Here is a 19,207-nt window from a genome sequence, read left to right on the forward strand (position 1 = left end):
CATTTTCCAATTCTACGAAATAAAAGGAAGAATATTGGCTGTCCGATTAATTGTTTTTAAGAAAGGAAGATGATAAAATTTGTTAAAAAGTATTATCGCTTATAAAAGAAGCAATCGAAATTTTGATGAGATCTGTGATGTAATTTAAATGGTCAACGAGAAAGGTTTTTAAGAGACTGATAAGGTTCAGAGATAAAGATTAGAGTAGATTAAATTCATCGAAGATATAGAAAAGTTTGGCCGTGCCAACGATATACTCTGTTCTATCTTTACGATTGGATGTAACATGAAAATTGAAAAAGAATTTTGTCGTAGAAGCTAAAGAATTCTCGAGTTGCTTACAGAAAGATACGACGAACGGATTTAAGAAATTTTGCCGAAGAGTGGACGCGTTAATTATAAATTTTGAAAGTGTTTGCTTACAACGATTTCCAATTATTTCTTGTCGATGCAGAAGTGAAAACAAACTCGGTGATAACTCCGACGATAAGACTCTCAAGATAAGAGCTACTCGCGATACGTGCATAACTGAAATTTCGTTTGCCTCATTCTCGTTGTGTTCTGCATGTTTTAACCTCGTGAACGAAAAAAGAAAATATAGATTATGATAAATTTCCAAATACATTGTATAAGTCTGTTATGTAACTGGCGACTATAAACTTTTGACATTATTTGAGGATTGGTTCGATAACGTCGAGAGATCGATGCTTGCATCAACAAAACCACGTTATCTCTATTTCTTTTTTCAGTTCATTAAATCAATAAATGCGTTCTATATATTGTATTTTTCACGAACCGGAGAATTTGGTGCTCTAGATTTTTGATGCTCTGAATCGCTGACCAGTATACACGTATAATTCGAAAATTTTCGAAGTTTACGAAAATAAAACGAGATTCTATCTTTTATGATTTTAAGAACGACGTCTTTCCTTCTTTTTTTTTTTACGGGATAATGTCAGGGGTCAAGGCTGATCTAATAACCTTCGCGTGACTTGAAATATGCACAGTTTAAAAATATATGCCATTAATGGAACAATTACGCTAAAGAGATTAGTGGAAATTTAATTCAACGGATATACCTAAACAACATCCAATTTCTATATCCTTGTTAAATATCCTTGTTAAATAGAACAACTGTTTTACTTCTCGTTGCGTTTGCAGAAACGAATAATTACTCGAGTCCCGAATCCAACTGAACACGATTCTTACAACTATTTACAATCAAAGCTTGTATTTTATATATATGTTCAAGAAGACACCCTGTATATATCCCATACATTTGCCAGCCGTGGGTAAAAGGAATGAGCGAGTATCGCCCTAGCAACTCAATGCAGAATTCGACGATGCAGTAGAGGGAAGGTCTCTCGCACCTAAGCGAGGCATCGTGAAATTCGGGCGGTGTCGGCGACTGCGTTGTAGCCGTTTTCGTCGTCCTCGTCGACGTCGTCAGCACCGTCGCGCATCCGCGTCCTGCCTCACTGCGAGCCTGCGTGAGCCTTTCGAATTCGAAGCCCGGTCAACAGCCCCGAATTCTCTCTTTCTCTCCCCTTCCACCAGTCGTACCCGACCGGCACAGCCGACTCTCTGCTCATTCCTCTTCTGGTTCCCCTAGCTCTCCCTCTCTCTCTCTCTCTCTCGCTCGCTCGCGAAACTACTTCCCCGTCGCTTCGAAACCGAATCCCTTTTACCACGGAACCCCCCTTTCTCTTCTCGCCTCTTTGCCAAAAACCTCCTCTTGCCACCACACTTTGCTTCGCCGTCTCTTCGTTTCCATTCCACACAACTCTATCCGGTGTTTCTCCTCCGCCTCCGCCGCCTCCGCCGCCTCCAACACCGCCATCACATTCATTCCGTTGCTCTTCGTCGTTTCTCGTCTCCGTCGCTCTTGCCCAACCGAGAATCGTAAATCATCACGCCCCTCTCTATCCTCGAATACACACACGCACAGACTATACGTCCAATCGACCAGACTTTGTCCTCTCTTTCCTTCGGGTTGCTTCTCTCCCTTCTGTCCTGCCTCGTCCTCCTCCGCCTCTTCATCCCGCTCTCGTTCCATCGCTGGGCCACCACACACTGTCATTTTGTTTCATTATTTCTTAATCGAGCGCCTCCTCCTTCTTTTCGATTGCTCTTTTTATCCTCCCTCGTGGGTCGAGGAACGTCGACTTCCCCGCCGATCCACCAGCCACGTCCACCTAGTTATTTTTCCCTTTCTTTGCCTGGGAACGGGACGTCTAGCCGCTTCTTCGTCGGCTTCGGGCGTGGTTCTCCACCTAAGACGGTTGCATGCACCGGCGTTTTTATAAAATTAGCCAGCAGCAAGAGCGGAAAGGAGAGAAACGATGCAGACAGTGACCAGGTGCACGGTTTGGCTCTTCGTCCATCTTTTCGACGATTTGGCACGCTCGCTGTTGTTGGATCGTCGTCGGTGTGACTTTTGCTCGCACAAGGATGGATTGGCGTGAACGAGATCTATTTAAGGCGAGATTTTCGTAGTTACAGCGGTAATTTTCCTCCGTGAATCGTAGATAAACAAGCAACTTGAGCGAATTTCGTTGGTTCGTGGAATATTATTTTTGGGCCAGGTTCGTTCGTTCAGCGAGTATTGTGAAGGCCTGTGGGCGATCGACGATACGCATTTAGAATTTCGTTTTTGGCTTCGAATGTCAGGTCTATTCATTTCTTTCTAGAACATTTGTTTAGTTTTCTGCAAACGCATCTGTAGTGTCCGAGTATAAAGAGGAACGAGAGAGCTTCGTTGAAACTGACCTACGAAACGGTGCCATCTGTAGCACCGGAAATTTCATCGACTTAATGGTAATTTATCGGTACGAAAAATATACGCGCTGTTACTTTTTGAACTAATCAAAGTCTAAAAGAGTCGTTCAGCTTACGCGAAACTAGAAGGTCGCTGTAGTGTATGTACTTACTATCTCAAGGTATGGCCAGAATAAATAAATCGCTGGTAAAAAAACATACCAATTATTGCGAGACGCGTTTAGATAACTATATCTATCATTGTGATCTTGATAACCGTGTGATAGGCAATCTCAAATATCTCGAATTTCTAGTCTAACGATAAAGAATAATCATGCAGAAGAATTCAAACGTACTACATTTACATACTCTTTATTTTTAGTAGAATTTCAATATTTGAGGTAGATTGTAACAAACGACACGTATTGATACATTAACGCTTCTTTTCGTTGCATAAAATATCAAGTGGAACGATATATGTTCACGTTTTGTAATTTCCAATTTTGAAACAAATATTAAAACGAACACTTTTTGCACCAGCGTACATAGCTCGATATTTTATAATTTTATAATTTTATAATATAATATAATTTATATTTTTTAATGTCATTGAAATAACAAAAAAATTTTCATCTCAAAGCTTCGGTCTAATCTGTTTAAGGATAAGCAACAATTACATATAAAAATTGTAACACCCTATATATATATATAGGAAAGAACGTACAAATTCAACCAACTGCATTACGACAAGTTTCACTTCTCTCTTCATTCGTTCGTTTTAATCATTCGAAATATAACAAATCATCTAAATTTTTATATATTTCCCGGAGTAATTACAAGCCGATTTCGACTTACAACGATTTTTTCTATTTATACAGCCACCGCTTTAAACTCGAATATTTTATAACTGCTACGTGTGCTATTTAAAAAAAAGGAAATTATTAATCTCAACTCGTTACTTAAACGAGGTATTTTTTCGTCCTGGAGGATTCGCACGTAGCTACTTCTGAAGGTGTATGAAAAACCCGCGGGACACGCCTTCGCGCATCCTTTTTATCCCAGTCACCCTCCTCTTCGTAGCAGTGTTCTCTGTCTGGCATGAACCACGTTCGACCATGACCACCCTTCGTTAGGGTGCGTGAGGGTGGTAGAGGAAGGTGACCTTCGCAACGTTGCCGTCGTTCTCCCTCTCCCAGTCCCGAAATCCCGGCAGGGAAAGGGAGAAAGGAGCAAAAGGGAGATCTGGCTGGTACTCGTGGAAGCCACGTTCCAATGCTGCCTCATCCCGTTCCCCATCATCCAGCCCTCCTCTGTCTGGCTTGGTTTTACGCTAGGGACGAAGGGTGAACGTATACTTCACCGTACTGCTAGTTCGCTGTTATATTTAACGCGGTCCGTATCTAAGTAATGGATGTGAATTGCTCGTAATTTCACGTCGCTTTTACGAACTTTCGACGGATGGATGTCATTAACTACCACGGAATAATTTCGGCCGCGTTTCGTCCTTTAAAGACCTCTCCAAATGTTTATGAATACAGGATTCGATCGATGCTACAGAGAATCCTGTCAGTGAAAATTAGCAAAATCTATGGTTCTCCATTCGGTCTTCGATAAAATGAATTCTCTGCTGGAAGAATATACAGAAGACCTGAACGTTGAATAAAATTTAGCCTCTATAAAATATAAGCCTCTGCTCGAAGGAAGGATTTCTATATTACTATGATAGAGCTACGAAATCAGACTGATAAACTCGTATCGAAGTTGATCGTTTGCTTTTCGAGGAATTGTTCCTCCTTTTCGTTCAACGATCTCGACGTATCATAATGTTTCAGATCGGTTGACATAGTCTATCGATTAATATTTGACATGACTAGGTGTTTCATGGAAATCAAAAATTTCGAGAAAAAAAAGAGACTCATTTTGGACATCCGCTATTTTACAAAACAGACTCATAAATTTATCAAAATAGATAAATCGTTATCATGTCTAAGCCGCTACTAGTTTCGATTTAATAATAAAATCAACAACGATCGAATATATATACCTAGCTACGATCACAGAAATAATTACAAACTTGTAATCAAGCGGATAACACGTTTCAGCGTGTAGATCGCTTTAACCTAGAGCTCGCTGTACGGTGAAAAACAAGTAGAAACAGGCGGTACGTAGCCAGACCATAGTAACGCCGTCTGACCGCTCTCACCTTCCACCATGTGCAACCGAGTTTCATCAGGACATCCACTGCTGCACGCGACAACCTCTCTTCCAGGCCCTTTTTGTTCTGTCCCTGTTCCATTAAAATTACGCGTTAATTCACTGAATTGCGGGTCTCTATCTCCTTATTGCGAGTTACGTGTGCATCGTGCACGGTGTACGTTGGTAGGAACTGTTCAAACTACGAACAATTCCGTCAGCGTACGAATTATTCAATTTCGAGAATGGAAACAGAAGTTTACACGTGTCGTACAACAGCGAAGCTTCTTACTTTTTAAAAATACCCGACGATGAGAGTAGGAACTCGTCTGTGTATATACGCGTTGTTCGTTTCTCGTTTCGCGAGAGTTTTCGCGTCTTTTTCGCCCGCGCATCTCGTACACTTTGATACGTCCCTCTGTTTCCTTGTTCCACTGTTAAGATCCAATTTTCTTTGAGCAGATTTCAGCGGTATACAAAACGTATAATTACGTTTAATTAGGAAAACCAAGGCTTGTGAAACATATGAATTGGTAATAAATTGATAGCGTTAGTAATTGATAAGAAGTACGCTGATAGCGATATCAACGTAATAAACAATCTATATAATAACAATTTGGAAAATGTTTCGCTCGTCAAGACGAACAATTTTTATCTCAACTTGATATACCGCGTGAAAATAAAATTCATATATATATTTCATAATAAGCTTCGATAATTCTTACATTTAGTAATTTAAAATAGATATTGATTATTTGTTTACATAAGATGGAACGATAGTAGCATAATCTAATAAAGCTTTATGTTGATTCAGTTTAGCGAAGATAAGAAATATTATAAAAGTATCGACTTAATCGCCGCTAATCTTAAACACACATAGAAGAGTATAAATAAAATCATCTTGTTAAAATTGTTTGCACGAGAACGATATACCTTCGGAAATTCTCATCTTCATTTCGTATATGTATTTGCAATTAAATTCATCCTGTCTATTCGGCAGTAAGAAAGAAATTGACGAGATGATTTCAGAAATCTTTATGTATTAAACAACTCCTCTCCTCTAGCAGCTACTCGATACAAATACTACTTAAATAATTATATTTTTCATTATGTCGACCTTATTACGAGGTATCATTCCTCCGTTTTCTCTCCCGTGTAAAAAAACAAAAATTTAATTTCAAGAACCGCTACGAAAAAAAGCGAAAGAAAATGATGGAAATATCTTGCTCCCTCTAATTGCCTCAATTTCCAGCGACTTACAGCACCCCTCCTTCTTTTTCACTGTTAACGAGCCAAGCAACTAAATTGTACGTTAAATTTGTGCCAATTGTAGCCAAAAAATCTTTGTCGAGTTTTGGAGACGGCCGTATTATTTTGGGTAGCCGCAACACGTTGAAAATTGCTGTACTTATATCAGCCGGCCTCGTATTACGAGTAACGAGCAGATATCCCTCTGAATGCTTCGGACGAACGCTGTAATAATGCCAAATAGATATAATGATTTTCTCCCACGTACCGTTCACTTTACTGTCTGATTCCACGTTTTTAATCCTATCTTCGTATGTATAAATTTTTACGTCGGCCTCCAGTCACAGTTAACTTTTTTTTAACAGTCAGTTAAATTTTTCCTTTGGTAAAATCGATATCTGCTAAGTCGAAATTTATTTCGTTCCAATAGCTGGAACAGGATTACTTTACGGTATTAACCCTTTCCAAGAATCCTCTGACGCAATCGACCATTGACAATTCCGACACTCCTTTGCAGCGAAGCTTTCCGAAACGAAAAAGGTTTCCTTTCGAAAAGAGAAAGATTATCGATATTTACGAATTTATTTATACGCGTTAACTTCCCCTATTTTTATCGATGAAGATAAAGATGAAACAAAGCTGTGCGCTGTAAAAAGTTAGAATTCTTGCAACGTTCCTTGCGGTGGAACAGAAGCGTGCAATAAACGGTAAGATGGTTTGATAACAAAAATTACTGGGTTTGTTATATTTTTATTTATACGATCTTATAATCTTATTACTCGAGATAACGAAAAGCGTATTATTAATAAGGTTCGTGCGGTGGTTGCGCGTCACATTTGCACGATGCATTTTCTAAAGTGAATCGATAGCCAGCCGAGATACAAATTACGATTTAGTACTCGTATTCTATGATTTCGATAGAATCGTCGACAATTATAAATCTCGTCTTCCGTTATATTTCTCCAACGACATCGGAAAATATATTTTCCACGCGTATATTAATTATCGTTATTATAGATACATATATTTTATCGATTTAGATTTATTGGTATATTATTATGTGCCAACAAATATTAGTATATCGATACGATGTAATACCCAGTAGAAGTTAATCGCAATAAACGAGTATAATATAATATTTAATACAACGTAATATTTACAGTGTTACAAAGTACGCTGTACAGAGTAACTAGGAGAATCGAATCTAATCGAGCAGTCACACGCGAAAGAAGGAAACATAGCCAATAAAATGTGTCGAGATAAAACATAACTGGCCGATAAGTATTTTTAAAGGCCGTTTTGCACGTGTGCAAGTGACACGGGCTCACGTGATATCACTAAAACGTAAATGTTACTTTCGGGGCTAAAATTTGTGATAATAAAAACACATGCGCCGATGCACAACACCGAGACTTTAACATCTCAACCAACGTAATCCTTATTACTCTAAGCACGAAATCTTCGAAATAAAAGAAAATAAACAAGCGCAGACATCCCACGTATCGCGATTTCCATTATTTGAAAAAGAAAAAACACGCGGGATCGAATTTGTCAGCATCGAACATGTCGCGGATGGTTGTACGCATCTTGTATACTCCGAGGAGACTAAAAATGCGTGACACGAATTATAATCTCTCCGTACGAACGGATACGGACTTCCGACCATTCTTTTCCGCCCTTTCTCGCCGAATTTCCGCGTCTATGTGTCTCGATGATTGTCAATCGGACCACGTCCGCGTGAAACAACGAGTGGCTCGAAGATGCGCTGAAATCGATGCGAGAAACTTTCCTGCGAACGCAGCAGCATGTACGAGACGATGCCAGATACACGGATTTTTACGTATCGTTTCATCCTTGACTTTGTTGTTTTTCATACGTTTGTCACCGTTTCGAATAATTCACGAGGATCTGGTTATCATTATCATAATTACAAGTGGAACATCATCGTTGTTAATCTAATCTAATTGTGATACATAATAATAATTCTCTTAAAGTATACCTGTCAAACAATTTGAGAACGAATATTCGTAACGTAAGAATATTGCAAAAATTCTAATAATGTTCTTAATTTCGTTTTGTTGTTCGTGCTATGCAAAATTATAGTACACTGTATTCTTATCGGAAGTCACGATTTCGAAGTGGAACTATCGTTTGTTCGGCGATAACGCAACCTTCTGGATTCTATATCCCTAAAAGGGCTCATGGAAAGAAAATTTGTAGAGACAGAAACGTAGAGGCGTTTCTCCGTACCGAGCAATTACGAATTACGTTTGAAAATATTCGACATCTTTCGTCTTTGTCTTCGGATCTATTTGTCCACCCTTTTTTTTTTTTTTATCACAACAGCGGAATAAATAAAGAAACAGATAGATTATCGTAATTATATTCTTCAAAGTGATCCAAGCGCCGTATAAATCTCGGTTCCCCTCGCCCGACTCGCAACAAAGTATTTTTAAGCTGGAAAAAAGAACGGCGTGACTGGCGATCGTGGAAATATGCACCGAAATGCACGAAACTGCCTGGTGTGCTTTTAGACCTCAAGCTTTCACGATAGCCTTTGCTGATCGATCTCGCGATTAACATCGCGTGTACAGCGAACAAAAAAGTCGTATCCTTCGATTTAATTACGTTCCCACTTGTGTATTATTTATTAAGAAACGCAAAGAAAAAGGCAAATTTCTTATTCGACGAATGCAAAAAACAAAAGTTATCGAAGATTCTATGTTCCTCGAGATATAATCTCGAAGGTTTTCTGTTTTTTATCAATTTCGCCTGTTTCCTGCGGCAATATGGTCGAGAGATGCGAGCTTCTATCGTTTATATAATTCGAAATCTCGTTGAAAGTGCGCGAGAAGAATAAATCGCACGTTTTAACCAGTTCGACGTTTCGAGGAATCGAGTATGTATATAGAAAATATACATTTTCTCTAAAGTTGATTTACCTAGCAAATGAAAAATCGCACGAAATTGCTGCGTCATTCAAAATACAATTCGAGACGAAATTATAGTACATACGATATATGCCAGTAAAAATATACCAACGTTTCGCATATTGCGTATATATTATACGTTCTATTATGTGTCAATGTTGAGAAAATTGCTCTCCTGCGATTAACATGAAAGGCCAACCAGGTAGAACAAAATCTTGAAACTTCCATAAAGAAACAAGATTACGCGGTTCGTGAATGTCGATAACAATAAGAATTAATAGAATGCGCGAATTACGTAAAAACAATATTATGTGCTCGATTTACATTTTCTTTCGGGACGATAACGTCACTTATTTATGCAATCCATTTTCAAGTACAAACATGTGCGTCAGTGAATGCATACGTATCGGATATGTAGAATTATTTCACTACTAGACCCATCCCACTTTCTATAATTGCGTATTAATCGCGATAAACGTATATTCGACGAGCGATAAATTCAACGCGGTTGTTCGATCTTCGATGCTTCTGATTTTTCCGAGATTTAAATACGCAAACGTCCGAAGGATGCTATCGCGTCAACGATGTTAACAGCGTAAACTTTCCTAGCGCTTATTCCTCGAATAAACATACCTCAGATAGACACGATAGACACTATCGCGATTGCACTGCCTTTTATATTTATAATTATGTAAGTTGAAATTGAAATCGCAATTTTTTTCTGACGAAACCATCACACCTCACTGTAGAAATTTTCATCTTGTAAAATAAACTCGCCGAGATTAGTTTTCTTATAAATTAATAGAATCATATTTTTTAATTTTTTCTCTTATAACTTGCGTATGTGCAATGTACGACATAATGATAATCAGCACGGATCATGAGGATTTAACCCCTTAATCTACGATTTACGTTCGAGAATTTTGGGCCGAAAACGTAAACAAGCTCGCGCAGCCTTCGAGCCATTCGCACGACTTGTGTAGTACGTACTACGGGCTATGTCCGTAATATTTACGTTTGGTCCGATCATCTACTACGGGCTATGTCCGTAATATTTACGTTTGGCCCGATCATCGTACTACGGGCTATGCCCATAATTGTAGGTTAAGGGGTTAAATTGACAGAAATGCGAGTACACTCAGTGATCAATAGTAATATTTAACTAGTGTTGCTAAATTTGTATCGTAGATGTAAAAAGTGATGTTTCGTTAATCTAGGGAATTGTTATAGGAAGCAACGACACTTTCCAATAATCTTTGTAGTATAGCACGATAACATACGATAAGAAAAGATATAAATAGTAAATATAAATGTTTAAGTTGAATAGATAATGTTTGATAGCTTCGGCTCAGACCTACCGCACAGTCCTATAACATTTATCTCTAAGATTTACCAATAAAAACATGGTGGATACACGATCGATGTATCGTAAAAGAAATTTCTATCACTCGTAGTATCAACGTATCGTATGACTGTAACACATAAAGTGCGTATCACAACATAGGATGAAATAATTCCAAATTAAAGAACGGTATAGTTGAAACTGTTCCTTTCAATCTTCACCAAACTAGAGATTATGAGACGAAAAGTCAATCTGTCGGATTTCTATCTTCGATACGAATCACAGCCGATGATCGGCGCAAATTTTTCTGCGAGTAAAACCAAAACAGACGATGGTTAAAGAAAACGTTACACGGTGAATCAAACCGAGTCGGTTCGATAACGTTAGAAGAAACCGCGTAGAAAAATTTTCCAAGTAAACTGGAAATTTGTATCCATTTAGGGGGAAAATTTGAAGGTGCAATAACATGCAAAAGCTATACAATACGGAAAGATGTATAAGACGCACAAAGTGGAGTACCAGTTACGACGTTTCACAGATAAAACGAATCTTCGTATAAATTCCGCTTCTTTAATCTCGTATCCGTAAAAATATAAATCTGCGTAAAAATCTGTAAGTGTATTTGGAAGTAAACCCGAGGGCCAAAAGAAAGAAATGTTTCTTCGCAGAAAGATTGGAAACCTGGCAAAATTTGCCTTGACGATAAACTGACCTGCAACGATAATACATGGAACGTATACGGCAATTAGTTGGAGAGATCGTGTTAATCAAGAACTGATTACGGTTTTATATCGGTCGTTGCGTTCTTTATACGAAATCCACACATGTGGTTCGCTGCGAAGGACACAAGTGCGGCAAAGTGTGGACAGCTGTCGACGGGGGCCAAGAAACTATTAACGACGTCTTCGTTTTGGACATTGTTTAGTCAGTTGCATACGTACTGTCAGATTAACGTCGAATTAATACAAAATGGTTGGAGGAAAACCGTAGCAGAGGAAGAGTTGGTGCGATCAGAATTTTTACTGTAGATACTAGATACCGGCCAAGCTGGACAAAACGTAGTCGAGACAATCTATGGCTGGTCTAAAAAAAGAATCGACGCGATTCTGGAGCAACTACGAATATATTCCAAGGATCGCAGCTTCTCCATTCGAACCGACCTTGCACACGAGAGAACAGCCACGCTGTTGCGTTTATATAACCGAGGAATTTTATATGTCTCTTATATGTTATATGTTATTGGTGGTTTATCTGCGCAAAGTAAAGCGCATAAAGCGTAGCGATTAACTAACTATTATTAGAAATACATGCAATAGAAAAAAAAATATTAATAGATTTTTTAGTTGTTTTTTCGTATGTTTTTCTATTAGTCGATTATCTATGCAAAGTAAAACACATAAAGCGCAACGATTAATTATTATGCGAAACATAGGTTACTAGAAATAATACGGAGAAGATATTAACGAAGGACGACGATTTCTTTCTTTGTAAAATTGTTCTTTTTTAATGTGTTTTTCGATGTGCATAAGTGCAATTTATATTCTGACGAGTGTGAATGTGACAATTGCTCTATGCTGATGAAGAAATATCCGCTACGTTGCGCTACTCGCCAAGCAGATACGCATTGTAAATATTCCTGCTTTGAGGAAGCAGAATCACTGGCGTGGCTTGTTTAAGTTAAAATACTAGCAAATATAAAGTATCTGTTTTATAATATTATCTTTCCTTTATCGACGTGTGATTTATGATCATTGAATATTTAAGATAGGCACGAAGGTTGCAAAAGTATGAAAGTACAGGCTATCCTCATTCTTATAACACTTTTTAACATTTCTATCGGAAAAGTAGCGTTTAAACGCGGTTGAAATATTGAAAAGTTGATGCGACTTCACGAAGGAAAGAATTTATAGAATCGTTAGAATCCGCCAATCATCTTTTGCTATTCTCGCTGATATTATTTCATTTGCTATAAATAGTACAATCGTAATAAAAAAAAATATAAGCGTCTGATCGTCAAAAAGTCGCCTCACTCAAAACGTCGCCTCTCCCTGTTAACTCAAATAGTTGAAGTTTCACGTCGGTGTCATTAGCCGCTGGAAATGGTATACAGACGATACGAACGTTTTCATGACTCATTTCTTGTCTGTACAAACAAACCAGAGCACAAAGTTCCAGATTTAACGTATCTGACCTACTAATGCCACTTCAAGCGACCAATTATCTCCTTCTGTTGCATGTAATTACGCGCGTCCCATCACCTCCACGTTACATATGATTAACGATCTCCATATACACTCTCGATATCATCGCAGTGCGAGATTGCTCGACAGAAACAACAATTTACTGCCACGATTTTTCCTCGTTAATTCGTTACTATCTCTGTGGGAATTCCATCGGTTGCATAAAACGAACACAAAGGTCGTTACTTAACGAGTTTCACGGTTTAACGTGAATGCACATGTCCACTTTCGACGCTAATTACCGAAAATATGTCAACTTAGTCTTCGACTATTATGACAAATGTACATATACATACATACATACATACATGCATGCATAATAATTTCAGGTATTACGCGCATTTAAGTGTCAAATTCTGTTAACAATAATTATTGTTTGCTTCATAGGATTGATTTTCTAAAGTTTCAAAATTGACAGAATTCTAAAATCCATATTACGGAGCACTTTCATATTGTAACTTACAAACTAACAATGTTAACGAACTAATAAACGACCAATCGTATATCACAGATTTCTCTTTCATGCTGTCGCAATTTTATGTCACTTCAAGCGGCAGAGTTGGATGAAAATATTTCGTTTGCTATCCTGAAATCTCGTAAAATTTCGCTAATCCTATTAGTTGGATTACGCAAGAAATCCTGTTCGAAACTACGATTTGTCGAGATCGCGTTACAGATATCGAGTAAACATTACAAAATTCAATAGCGTCCTTGCTATCCCATTTCCATCGTCCACTTGAAAAGTTGGAAGCTTACGATGCGAAGGAAATATAAAATGGAAAAGTGTATACATCAAACGAACGCTAACACTATTAAATTTTAGTATACTATTGAACACTTGAACTTTATTACGCTATTGAATTTTATTGGCATATCAAAAGTTAACTGATTCAATACAGTGAGCGTTGACATTTAGCGACAAGAAACGCTCTCTTCGATTTCACGATACGTCGTTTGATACGTCCAGAGATTTCAGTACCAGAGACCTGCATCGGATTAATATGACTGCGATCCAATTATACCATCGAAAGTGATAAAACTCTCTCGATGTGTCACAGGAGATTCGCTCGAGAGAGGTAGAGTTTATGAAGATTCAAAAGAACCAACAGTTTAACGATTTATCTGTCATTAACTTAACAAATTATATTCATATTATCGTGTTACTATTGTTAAAATAATATCGGTTATTCAAAGATTTATAGGCTGTTGTTAAATGAACACCGCCAACCAAAACTCGATTTATAGCTTGCCAATCGATAAGAGATGAATGTTGTTGAATGGCCTATTTGTTCTCTCGACATTTTCCATGGTTCCATGATTTTTGAATTTTCGTTCTTTCACCATCGATATCCACGAATTAAAATAACGATATTCTATACTGCACAAATTTTGCAACACTGTCTTTTGCATATTCATTGCAAAACTAATGGTAATCCACGCTACTCCTACACGAACAACTGCCACTCAATTCTATCGTTTTTGAACAAGTAGCATTCCTTAGTAGTAATTTCCTTTCAAATAACATATTTATTCTCCGTACATTGAATTTTATCTTAATCTATTATTTTTTTCTTTCCTTTTAAACAAAAATCTCTCTCCAGGGAAATAAAAATCTAAAAAGATTACGAAATAAATATCTTATTCTCGGATAACGAATTCACGCCAGATACGGGTTTATACAATTTTTACCGGAAGCAAACTCCGGACATTGAGAGATTGTGAAAGAACATTTCAACGAACGTCCACGATAAACCGATCTTGACGCGTACACCACGTCGTATCGTTCGATAATCACGTACGATACACAAGCTGCTTTTACTCGAACAAAATTCCGGGCGAATTAATTTTTACCTTGACCAATATAGATAACGATACTCCTTTTTTGTATCGTAGGCCCTTACGTGTAGCAACCTGCAGCATAGCTAAAGTAGGTAAGAGTAATTTGCTAATAGATGCAATTTCCTACCTTCGGGAACAAGGGCGTGCACCAGCTCGCAATCCTGGCGCTCGGTTTCAATGCAATTTCGCAAAATTGTGCTCGATTTTTACCGCACAGCCTGCTCGTGCAATTTAATATCGATATTCCCTTTCTATCCTCTTCTATTTCTCTTATACAGGCCATTGCCTCGTGCAAGTGAAACAAAAAACAGCTGTTTTTGCTAAACGATGAAATGGCGTTTGTCGATTATCCGCCGATTGTAATTAGAAAAGAGAAACGAAGCTCTCTTCGTGACTTGTAATCGAAAGAACGGAGATACCGATTTTTGACGAGTGTTTGTAAGAGGCTGAAATTTGTAAATGGTCTTTCTTTGAAACATTTATCTCTCTTCTATTTGACAGTATCTGCCGCTTGTGATCAGAAAGAACGCAAATTTTTTCCTATCACACTGTCACCAGTGAGAATAGCAATGCTGATTTTTTAACGGGACTCTGAACGATCGATAGAATTCGAAAAAACGAAACAAATGATACTACGTTTCTAAAAGAAGGTGATTAACGATTTACGCGATATCATCTCTTCATCTCAAAACCACGAACGTATAAATTTTCACACTTTCGTTAAAGATGTTGGTCTTGTTCTTTAGCTATGTATTGGGTTGGCAACTAAATGATTGCGGGTATTGTCAGTACCACCTAATGACAAAATCCGCAATCACTTAGTTGCCAATCCAATATTTAAAAAACGACTGTTCTAACCAGTCTTATAATGTAATATATAATATTATAAATATAACAGTACTATATTTTGTCCATTGTAAGTCGAAAGCCATTCTAAGCCGACAGGCATCGATTACGACGAATAATAAAATAACAACGGGCAACAACGTTATCTGTCAGAATTATCCAACAATTCTATACCCAATTGCGAATTTTTATAATTTATCGAATCGGCCATGAATGATATTGGCATAAGAGGAACAGCGTTTAGTATGCAAATTACTATGTTTTACGGTTTATATCAGATCTTGTACCGCCCTGTATAATCATATAATGATACAACAGGTTCAGTTACGTTGCTACCTGTCGCGGGCCAGTTACGCCGGATAATCGAGTTAACGTTCGATTATTAGCGAACGTGCAATTCAATAACGTGACACCGTCTCCGATGATATCGGGAAATATATTGTGTCTCCGTGGTTTGCGGTACGCATAGTTAATAAGGTGTCGCGAATAAGGCCGATCAATTAAGGTTGACGAACCGAGCTACAAATTTCGCTGATAGAGTAATAGAGCAGAAACTCGCGCCGTTTACGCGAAATAAGCTAATTAAAGGAACATTCACACCGAAACGTGAATATCAAACGATTTCTCTTCTCCTTCCAATTTCGTTTCCGATACATTGCAATTTCCAGAAAAATATCAATACAATTTGGAACATATGCGCGAATTCGATTTACAGAGATCTTTTCAATTTTTCTTATTTCTTTATATATATAGTTTCCAATGTGATATCGCATTTATCTCATATCTCGAGTTCTATGCTAAATTCCTCGAGAATTTTTCTATTTATCAGCAGCCGAGTTTCTGATCGACCGCGTTATTCTTCACGGCTTGTAGGTAAATGCTGATCGTATGTCAATTTTTTCGTAACATTGTAATACCATTGCTATGCACGTTTCAGGATGCGTTTTTAATATTCCCCTATAAGTAGATTACGAATATTGCGATGTTTCATAGAAAGTTATATTATCCACTTGGATATTACAACTAGTACTATACATATATTATATTGAATATTTCACGCATATTTAAATATTATTTTTACGCTTACGAATTTTTACGCTTTGGAGGTTTCCCATAAATGCAAGAAGAGATTTATATCGACGCATTTGCCAGCAAAACTTCGTCCCATTTATTTCTTGTACTTGCGTGCATAGATTATGCTTCTGCAATTTAATAGGAAGATTGAAAATAGAAGAAGAAACTTTTCCAACGACCCATTCAACGCTATACCAACAAAACTGTTAAAAATCCATTCGATCGAACAAATAAAAATCTCGGCTTTCCCTGCTAGCTTTTGCATCGTCAAACTTGCATTCTTCGTAATTACGCAAGTGAGGAGAGCTGACGCGCGTCTGACAGAATTCCATCTTATAGTTGCAGGCCTTAGAGAACGCGGAAACCAGTAAGCAGACGAGATGCAGACAAGATACAGACGTTATCGCGTTCGTGATACTATCCATAAACCAGATCTCAGAATCCGTCGTCTGGCAGACGACAAACGATACTCGAGGACGAAAAGCGATCTCGGAGGAGCAAGCTGTCTCTCGTCGGCGTACTTCTCGTGTCCTTCGTGATCAACCGATCTTCTCTCTACGTGGAATTCATGAACGACGTCTAAACATGCGACAACTTCTTCCGGACACGACAGCAGATTTCAGCACCGTTAGCTTCTAGATGTTTCACCAGGCCGTGTATATTACGGGAAACTCGTGCAAGCAACATGCACGTCTCTAATGTTTCTGGTGTTACTCAATCGCAAGGCCGTGGACTTTGGTACGTTCGTGGAAAACACAAGGTGCGGGACGTAACGTAACCAGAAAAGTCAACATTTTCATTTCGATCAATATTAAGGCTTACGCAGATGTATATTCATAAAAACCGTGTGTTTGCTATTCTTTTTCTTCTGCGGATCGGCGAGAGAAGTAAATATATTTATATGTTTAGAAGTATGCAAAATACAGTAAAATAAATACAATAAAAAACGATGTGTTTAAATAAGAGTGCGATTGTAATCTCGCAACTGCGTGCATCGGTGAATCTGTGAGAAAAGTTGTAGAGTATTACGATATAGAGTGTTAAACAGTAAAATTTTCCTCTCTCGTTGTTTTTTGATTTCATTTGCAACAGAATTATACTCTTCCCAGTTACTAGAAACATCCTACACGTAAAATACTCGTAATAACCTACCTATTATAGTCTATTATCTCTTTAGGAACGTACCGGTTACATTCGGTAGATAGCATCGACGAATTTTACTTTATTTAATATTTTTACGTTATAAGATAATATACAACCGATTTATAATAAAATAGCTAGGAAATAAACGCGACGAATGGCGCTCAATTTATACTAAGTATAAGTAGATATTCTAATGTGTAGGCATATCGGCCGGTGATATACGTTCGTGAAAATATAAATTTGCATAAGCATCGGTAATGGAACATCTCTAGGTTACACGGACATAAGTAAAAACTGTATCGCACAGGTTCTTTTCCAGTGTTGTTCTATTTCGATTTCTTTACATAAGATTCGAAGGGACAAAGTTTATACGAATGATTAGATGGTAAAATGGTTAGAAGATAAAGCTTATCTAGCGTTTATGGCAGCTTTTTATAAATGCTTTTATAGCATTCCTAAGCATTTTCGTTTCACGTTTTGAGATTAAAGTTCATGAACCTGATGACAAGCGGTCGTAGAATTTCCAGTTTGTTTTCTCCATGAAAGAAGACGTAAGTCTGAATAGGTGAATCGGATGGAATCAAAGAGCAATACATATGCGAAAAGATCGTTCGATCAGGCGAAGTTGAAATATTAGTAGTACGAACGTTGGCATTTTAGTCGCAGCATCAGCTAATCGTTATCCAAGATCGCGTTTATACTATCGTAGGTAATATACGATGAGATAATATCACTTCCGTGAAAGAACACGATTATGACGACTTTTTTCAATGGAACTTCGATAATTACATTGCGTGCACGTTTGCTTAAATGTTTTGAATTGCTTCTTCGATAAGAAGAAAACTTGGATCTTTTAGCGGTAAATAGATGTTCGTAACGAATGAATTTTGTGTGTATTTACTTCCTTTTCCATTTCCATTTTTTTTTTCTTTCTTTTCTTTTTTGCTAGAAAATTAATTAGACGTCTAACGCGAGGTCGAAATATCGCGACTTTTACGATATGTTGGAATAATTTCGAATTAAGGAATTCCAGAATTTGCGAAACTCGAGGCCTGTGAATTAATGTAGAAAACAGCGGAACGTAACCGTCTGCAAAAATAAAAGTCACACATGACAATACAAAGGAAAGCCTGGAACAACTAATTTAAAGAAAATAAACAATGAACTGCAAAACCTTTTATTTTCTTTTCATCATACAGCATAAATTGATCGCAAAATTTTAACCTGCTGTATCTTCGACAATTTTATCGATACTCTTCTTGTTTTTTCTTCACAAGTCGATTAAGCGACTTACGAATATCACAAGTGACACTTTGCAAATTTACGAGAACGAAAGAGAACACGAGGTATTTGCAACGCGAATCGCAATCGATTTACAAAACCATTTCTTCCCCTCGTTTCATTCCTCCTTCCACGTACGTAGATATAACACGGACAAACGGTAAATTATCACACCACCGATCGAGATTCTATTCCGCTTCTGCGAAAACAGATTAAGAACCGAACGTGTCGTTGTTCGTACAATCGAATAAAGCTGCTGCATATTACTTCTTACACTTCGAACGACACCTTCGATTTATCAAAGTCAGGCTATG

The 19,207-nt window shown here is 37.7% G+C and overlaps 1 protein-coding gene and 1 long non-coding RNA gene across 5 annotated transcripts in view; one reads left to right on the forward strand and one right to left on the reverse strand.

The window, feature by feature from the left end:
* LOC100647695 (circadian locomoter output cycles protein kaput) overlaps window positions 1-19,207 on the reverse strand; it is a 93,246-nt gene that overhangs the window by 29,344 nt on the left and 44,695 nt on the right. Inside the window, exon 2 of one of the 4 annotated variants that reach the window (XM_020863935.2) lies at window positions 4,961-5,044. The exons of the other annotated variants lie outside the window; for them this stretch is intronic. The gene's annotated coding sequence lies outside the window, so the exon portion shown is untranslated. The remainder of the gene's footprint in view (window positions 1-4,960; window positions 5,045-19,207) is intronic. 4 annotated transcript variants of the gene reach the window in all.
* On the forward strand, window positions 2,728-17,537 carry LOC125385379. The gene is made up of 2 exons (XR_007224555.1): window positions 2,728-2,817; window positions 16,809-17,537. It is a non-coding gene; the product is annotated as an uncharacterized LOC125385379 (long non-coding RNA).

The sequence above is a fragment of the Bombus terrestris genome, chromosome 7 (assembly GCF_910591885.1).
Source record: "Bombus terrestris chromosome 7, iyBomTerr1.2, whole genome shotgun sequence".
In the NCBI taxonomy this organism is placed as follows: Eukaryota; Metazoa; Arthropoda; class Insecta; order Hymenoptera; family Apidae; genus Bombus; species Bombus terrestris.